At 46.2% G+C, this 8,316-nt stretch overlaps 1 protein-coding gene across 10 annotated transcripts in view; it reads right to left on the bottom strand.

Annotated features, from left to right (window-relative positions):
• GALNT13 (polypeptide N-acetylgalactosaminyltransferase 13) overlaps positions 1-5,852 on the bottom strand; it is a 360,918-nt gene extending 355,066 nt beyond the window's left edge. For all 10 annotated transcript variants that reach the window (XR_016280868.1, XR_016280866.1, XR_016280867.1 and 7 more), the window contains exon 1: positions 5,622-5,852. The gene's annotated coding sequence lies outside the window, so the exon portion shown is untranslated. The remainder of the gene's footprint in view (positions 1-5,621) is intronic.
• Between the last annotated feature and the right edge of the window lie 2,464 nt (positions 5,853-8,316).

Here is an 8,316-nt window from a genome sequence, read left to right on the forward strand (position 1 = left end):
TAATGACAGCTCCAGCTGCTGATTCTGCTATTTAAGACTGAATGCCTAAGACAAAAATTAAGTTCAACACTATGTTTATATCTAATTATCTAGAAATGGCCATGAACCTTAAGCAGACAAGCATAAATATCTAAACTCAAAATCTAAATTTGAAATTTAGAAGATGTACCTAATATAAGAAGGTATAATATACAGGAGGTATTTATATCCTGTTTTCCTGCTGCAGAACAATATCCAAACTGGCTCACTATTCACATGCTAAAACATAATCCATAAAATATGAAGACAGCACGATGAGTGTATGTGTAAAGAAGGCACAGTACAGCTAAATCAAACCCTTACTAAAATTATTCTAGAAATGAGATGTCATCATGGAGAAGGCAACAAGAATCTCCTGGTATTCAGCATCTGACCACTATTTGCAGAGAACACTTCTGACAGAAACAGATCATAGAGATTACACACACCACACACAGTGACCTGTGTGAATGGGAAATCTGTGAGATATATCTACAGAATGCTGAGATTTCACATATTATTATTTTCATTATCATCATTATACTTATTTGTATCCCACCTTTTTCCCAGAGTGGAACTCAAAGTGGCTTACAATGATTAAAAACATTGTTAAAAATCCACAAAATACAAGAGTTAAAACACAATTGGAAAAACCAGGGTAAAACATGCAGCAAACCTTAATTTGGTGTTAAGGTTATATGCAAGGAAGCATGTCCAATTACAACTCTGCTTAATAGGGTATTTATATCCTTCATGTGTATTCTACATTATGCTTTACGTCTACATATAAGCAACTTTGGGCAAAATACTTAGGACATGTAATATTAAAACACATTGCCTCATACTTTTCTAGGGCAGCTCAATACTGTGTTTATTTATTTCAGATTTACTGTACTCCCAAGTAAGTATGCAAAGAATTACAGCTTTAAGCTTAGGCTTAGTGGGATCCGTGACAGAATAAATGCAGTTAATATTGCATTTTCAATGTCATTATATTATAAGGTTAGCTTCCTAAAACAGAGAGGCGGCAAGAAAACTTTGAACATTTTTTCTTTGCTAGGTGCAACCATTTATGGATCATAATCAAGTAGTTGGTTTGAAAGCTAGATTCTTCAGAAATTAACTAGGACTTGGCCTGTGATAACTTCGAGCCTTGAACCAGGTTGTTTGTGGGGGTGGGACTCCCAGTCTCACATCCGCTGTGTTTCTCCAAATCCCACCTATCTTTCAATCCAATGTTTTGATTGAAATCTGGTTATGAGTCAGGTCTGTTTTCCCCTTCCCAAATGAAAATTTGCATGCTTTTTTTTTTTTACATGTTAGCATTGATGCAATGCAGAGATGGAACTCATCCAGCCAGATGCTGTTGAACTGCAACTCCCATCATTCACCACCACAGGCTATGGTTAGCAACATCTAGATGGAGGGTCACATGACTCCCAGCTCTGATACAATATAAGAATTTATCTATGCTCTTTCCCTAATATTTGCATTTTTGTTCGTATTTTCCCCATTCACTAAATCTTATTTTGCCACTGGGTTTGGTTCCAGGATCTCCCGTAGATAACAAAATCCGTGGATGCTCAAGTCCCATTAAATACAATGGCATAGCAAAATGGTGTCCCTTATATAAAATGGCAAATCAAGGTTTGCTACTTGAAATTTATACTGTTTTTTGAACATTTTCAAGCTGTGGATGCCTGAATCTGTGGATTAAAAAACAGTAGATAAGGAGGGCTGGCTATATTATTCAAATGTGCACACTTTTAGCTATTCAATAATTTGTAAGTGTATCCATGACTTTGTGTATGCAGTGCATACCAGTTTCTTAGACATCAGAAGAAGTCTCAGGAGGTGGGGAATGGACGATTTTGGTGAAAACCCTGCAGTCACCAAAATACTGTTCCAACCCTCTCCCAAAGTAAACAGGTCTTATTCTTATTCTTCAGCACACATCTTGCTCTCCCTTCCCCAAAATATTGAATCCATATGCAAAGATTGCCCAGGAGAGAGATACAAAGTAAAGCAACTGTCTTTCAACATAAGGTCCACAAATCAAGTCCATGGGAACATTCCACTCCCACAGTCGACTGGCACAGAAAAGGATCTCCTGCATGGAGGGCTGGGAGATTTTCTCTGGAGAATGAACATGACTGAAACTGAACATTTAGGAAAACCATATATGACATGTGATCACATTTTTATTTCCAGCTCTAGAGGGCTAAAAAATAGCAGTTTCTGAGCTAGTTTTCCACACACCTCTCTTCCAAGGCCAGATACACTGTATTTAATTTTATCATTCTACACCTCTCTTTAAAACAAATAGTAGTCTCAAGCCATAAAATCCAGATCCAAAGACTTAGACAATCACTGTGTTACACTGCATATTTTACACTTCCACTTCTTTAGAACGATGACTCTCATCTAATGTTTTAAAACCCAGATTTACTGTCCAGCATTCACGGCATGCTATTGATCTTGACTCCTGTTTAGTACACAGAAACCTGTTTTTGAAAAGAAATGTAGTCTGAATGAAAGCAGGTGGTTTTTCTGTTACAGAAAGCAGTAAAGAAAATTAGAACTCTAAGAATAAAATCCAAGCAATGCATCAGTCAATATGCTTCTACTTTATTATCAATTTTCAAGGAAAAGGAACCCAAGAGCTGTTAAAAAATAAACAACTATGAAACAGTTGACCAGTATGAGGTCCCAATAGCTTCACGCACTGCCTATTTTAATATTCAGATGCCTCAAGCTGTTCCTACTAGGTGAATACTCTATTATTTTCAGCCAAGCAGGGTTTGAAATAATTGATTTTTTATTTTTTTAAAAAAATTGTCATGCCCGAGGACCATTTTCCCAAGGGCTCACTTAGACAATCATTGTATTACACTGCATATTTTACACTTCCACTTCTTTAGAACCATGACTCTCATTGAATGTTTTAAATAAGTTACAAAGCTCTTGTAAAAGAGAAAGGAGGTCAGACAGGAGAGGGTTGCATTTAGCTGCCTCATGTTTGCATGAGTACTCATGAGTGAACTCCACTGAGTTCATTGGAGATTACTCCTAACGAAGCACACATCATGCCACAGCCATCTCCAAGCAAGCATACATTGTCAGTCTGTAATCCCAAACACACTTACTTGGAGTTATGGCATTCTTAGAAGTACTGCACTACAAATTTCGGTATGCCTGTGCAGAAAGGATTGGGACTATTATGTGCCTGCATGCACACACATATAAGAACCATCTCTGCAAGCTTTCTACAACATGGTAAGTGTTTAGCTGTATTGTATTATAACCTCCACCATCTTCAACTCTAGGATAGGGTGAATACTACTCATGGGGTTTAAGCAGGGCATACAAAGGTTTTTAAAAGTGTCCAAAATGTACAATGCCATGTTTCCAAAAACAATATCACAGTCTAAGGCTGGACTCCTGACTAAAGTACACCCAGCCAATGAATTGTAAGTCAACACATAGATAAATCTCATTGACTCAGTGGGTCTAGTTTAGGTAGGACTAGCAACAGAATTCAGGTCCAAGTTTGTGTGTTCTCCATGGTGACCTTTATTTACAAACAGGATCTCCATTTTACTATTTGCCACTGAAAGCCAAGGAAGAATGATTTCCAAAACCAGAATGGAACACATAATATTTTGAAGGTGACATGAAAACAAGCATCATTCACATGGTTAATCATGTCTTAAAAAGATGACTAGTATAGATCAAGCATTACAGTGTGAATCCAGGTCCTCCTCCCTCAGCTGGAAATTCTGGCTATAGAAATCCCATTCACCTGGAGGCTGACTATGTTTCCACCAAAGGGGGGGGGGGGACACTTTAAATATGCTCAAAGACATTTTGACGTACAACAGCCTTAGACAGAACAGCACTGTCAAAAACAAACTCCATGATTCTGCATATCAAATCCAGGCTAGGCAGAGAGAGAGAGAGAGAAGTTCTGAACAATTCCTAATTATCTGTGGAGTTTATCACAAGAAGGAGATTGGGAGTTGATCCAGTGAACATCCCTGAAAATTCATGTAATGATGCAAAACAATTTCACAGGACATCACACAAAACCCACCATTAAAGTGGTCACAAAGAAGCATTAAAACACATCTATTTTCTTTTGGGATTTCAGTCATGATGCATTTCCAATATCGCTTTATTTGCCCAATTGCGTGTGATAATCACTTGCGCAACTATTCACTGCTTTTGCTGTGTTTGCAGGATGCTTTAAATGCGCTTTAATCTCTCTTTAATGCCGAAATTAGCCCCAGCGTGATAAACCCTGTGCCTTGTTGTTGTTGTTTGCCTTCAGTCATTTCCGACTGAGGGCAACCCCTAACCCGTCATAGGGTTTTCTCAGCAAGCTTCCCCGGAGGGGGTTTGCCTGGCCATCCACCGGGAGAGGGTGGCTCGCCCAAGGTCACCCAGGGGGTTTGCATGGCTGAGCTGGGATTTGAACCCTGGTCTCTTCCACCTCCAAGACTAGCCTTATCACACAAGACGTCCGGGTCTTTTTCTTATCCCTCCTTTAACAAGGAAGGAGGCGCTGGAGGGCTCTTCCTGAGGATACCCCTCAAGCCAGAAGCTCTCCCTGGGGGGGGGGGGGGGGAGTAAGCTCTCAGCACAAGAAAATCCCTAAGCATGAAGCCTGCTGGGATGCCCACACACACACAACACACACACACACAGACGCCGGGTCTTGAGCTGAGCCAAAGCCAAGGAGGCAGGCAGAGGCAGAGTCACTGAGGGAAACAGCAGCAAGGCAAACCCTGGCTGGGCTTCTTGCTCTCCGGCCGGAGGTAGGCGGGAAGGAGCAGGAGGAGGAGGGCGAGGCGAGGAGACAAGAGTGCCTCCTTCCCGGTCCCCTTCCTCGCCCCAGAGGAAGCCCCTCCAGAGGAGAGCAGCATTGGGAACACTGGGAGGCAGGCAGGCTGCCTCCTCCTCCTCCTCCAGGACCCGTCCTCCATTTCCACCTCCTCTATCTAAGAGGAATCCCCAAAGGTCCTCCATTTTGAGCAGGATTAGGAAGCACACATTCCTACCTTTTCTAGGAGGGTTTCGAGCTTTGGGGTTTCCTCGGCCCTGTCCTCCCTGGGGGGGGGGCGGTTAGGGGGAGCCCTGGGCCTCCTGCCGACGGGGCCAAAGGGAGGCCTGGAGCCTGGAGGGGGTGCTTTGTAAGGGTTTGGGGCTGGAAGGGCAAAGGCGCCTTCCTTTGGGGCCCGGCTCTTTCCCCCAAGGTGGCCCTTGGCGCCACAAAGATCTCCCCACACAACACACACACACCCCTCCCTCACACAAACAGGCGTCCAAAGCAAGAGAGGGACGCCGCAGCCTCCCGCCTCTTCCCTTTGGCTGAGGAAACCCTTCAGAAGAAAGTTGTCGCCAGTCCCCTCCACAAAAGGCCACCCCACAAGAAAACAGCGGCAGCAGCAGCAGCAGCCCGAAGTGGCCCAAAGCAGGACCTTCCTCCAGCCCCAGCCCAGGGCAGAGCAGCCCCTCTCCCCCCCCTCTGCCTCCCCCAATTGATGACTGTTATTATCATGATTACTACTAAAGCACAGCCCCCCCTTTTTTTCAAGGCTCACCTGCGAAGAAAATCAAAACAAGAATAACACTGGCAGTAGAAGCAGCTTCGCAAAGGGCTCCTTTCTTGGCACGACGTCGCCTCAGCTGCAACACCCACAGGGCTCCTCTCCACCAAATCCTCCGTTTCAAGCAGCAGCAGCAGCAGCAGCAGCAGCAGCAGCAGGAGGAGGGTCAGGCTTCCCAGGGGCAGCCCCCCGCCGTCGAAGGCGGCTTCTTCTCCATCTCTCCCCCTCTTCTTCCCCCGCCAGAGTCCTCCTCCTCCTCCTCCTTCAGCCGGGGATGGAGAGGGAGAGGGAGAGGGCGCGCGCCAAAAGGAGCCCTGTCTGCCTCGCGCGCCCTGCTCCAGCACAGCGCCAGGAGGAGGAGGAGGAAGGGGGTGAGGGAGAAGATGAAGGCCAGCGCTGATAGGCAGGCCAGGGGGAGGTCACGCCCCTCTCCCCTTTGGCCCCTCCTCCTCCTCATCCTCGCTCCACTCAGCCTCCTGGAGGTCTGGCTGGAGGCTTTACGTAACCTAGTACTCAGCCTCCTCCTCCTCCTCCTTCTCCAGAGCGGGAGAGGGAGAGGGAGCAGGGAATAGGTGAGGCTCCTCCCGCGCCGCCAAGCAGCCCAGGGAGGCAAGGAGGGAAGAGAGCCTTCTGCCTCGGCCTGGGCTCTTAACGCAACCAGCCCGCCCTCCTTGGCCTCTTTGGGGGAGCCTTGGACAGCAGAGAGGCCAGGCTAGGTCCTCCTCTCCGTTCTCCAGGGCCTTGTGCCCTCCCTTTCCGCCTTCTGTCCAGGAGGGAGACCACAATGCTCTTCATTTTGAGCAAGACCAGAGGTCCTCCTCCTTTTCCCAAGACCTCTCCTCCATTTCCACCTTCTTTTCAGGAGGAAGCCCAAAAATTCCTCTATTTTGAACATGGCCAGAGAACCTCCTTCTTTTTCCAAGACCTATCTTCCATTTCCACCTTCTGTCTAGGAGGAGTCCCAAAATGTCCTCTCTTTTGAGCATGATCAGAGGTCCTCCTCCTTTTCCCAAGACTTGTCCTCCACTCCCACCTTCTGTCCGTAAGGAATCCCACAACACCCTCCATTCTGAGCATGATCAGGGTTGACCAGAGGTCCTCCTCCTCCTTTTTCCAGGGTCTGTCCTCCATTTCCACCTTCGGTCCAGGAGGAATTCCAAAATGTCCCTTTTGAGCATGGTGAAGTAGGATAGATTATGAGGCCCCCCCTGTCACCCTGGCCTTGAAGCAACCACTGGTTTTGCCTGGAGAGAAAGAAGGTGGAGGAGGAAAAGAGAAGGGGGGGAAGGGGGAGTGGAGGGTGACTTCACTGAAAAGGAGGGTGAGGCATCACAAATGGAGGACCTTCAAGAAAAATGGAGGACATGACCCAATAAAGAGCCCTCAGAAATGTGAATCCGTGCTTCTTAGTCTTGCTCAAAATGGAGGACATTTTGGAATTCTGGACAGAAGGTTAAAATATAGGACACGTCCTGCGGATGAAGGACATTGGTCATCCTGCCAAGCTGTTTCTTCTGTGCCCTCTTGAAAGGAAAATTCATAGAAAGCAGTGGGGGCTTGCTTCCTTAGTGGCCCTGGGAATCTGTGAGGGTGGCTGCGAGAATCCCAGTAAGACACATTTGCAGTTTAGCTTTTTCTAACCTGAGGGCCGGCATGATGTAGTGCATAGAGTGCTGAACTAGACCAGGGTTGGAATCCCAGTTCAGCCCAGGTCACACTCTCTTAATCTCAGGGGATGGCAGTGGCAAATCCCCTCTGAAGAAACTTGCCAAGAAGTCAGAAATGACTTGAAGGCACTCAGCAACAATTTTCTTACCTGGTCTAAATGCAGAAATATTCATCTGCATGGTATGAATGACTCTGACCTTTTCTTTCCTCTTCCCCTCCCCTCATGGTTTTTTTATGGGGTGGAGGGGGAGCTTTGGATCACAGCTTACAGTATTGTTGTCCAGTGAAGGGAAATTGTAAATAGAAGTGAAATCCCAGACATACTTGCTATGCAAACTTATCTGCCTGTTTACCCAACGCTCAGTGGGATCTGTTGTCTTATATTCCAGCATTAACAGGAAGTTACTTCAGAGTTAAAACTGGAAGTGTTATTATAGTATTTATTTGCATTATTTGTATCGAGGTTTTGGAACACATTCTGAAAATGGCTCAACCCATTCCTAAAACACAAGTGTTCCATTACAAAGCATTTCAGTCTCCCTATCTGCCCTTCAGGTGTTTGCCCTTCAGCCTGGGCTGGTGGGATGGCTCCCAAATCAGGAAATTCACCTTCTAACCAAGCTTTAAAAGAGCTGTCCAGGGTACTGGAATCTATCCTTAAATAGGTTCAGCACATTGGACAGCTCCAACACTCCAAAACCTGGAGTGGATTCACTGGCCCACTAATGCAGGAGATAACACCATGATGGCAAACCTATGGCACGCATGCCAGAGATGGCACACAACGCCATTTCCCTCCTTCCCCACCCTCCCCGGCCTAGAGTTGCTGGAGGCAGCTGAACGCAGGGGATGGCATGGAGGAAAGATGAGGAAGAGATGTGCGCCTCTTCCTTCTCCTTCCTGACCCTCCCCGGCCTGGAGTTGCCTCTCCCCCCCCCCAACCCCTGGGCTTCAGCTGTCTCTGGAGGGGCTGCTGAAAGCCCAGGAGGGCAGGGGGAAGAAGCCCGGCCCCAGAGGGCAG

Source organism: Sceloporus occidentalis, unplaced genomic scaffold (genome assembly GCF_023333645.1).
Source record: "Sceloporus occidentalis isolate IW3139 unplaced genomic scaffold, rSceOcc1.0.p SCAF_4, whole genome shotgun sequence".
NCBI lineage: Eukaryota > Metazoa > Chordata > Lepidosauria > Squamata > Phrynosomatidae > Sceloporus > Sceloporus occidentalis.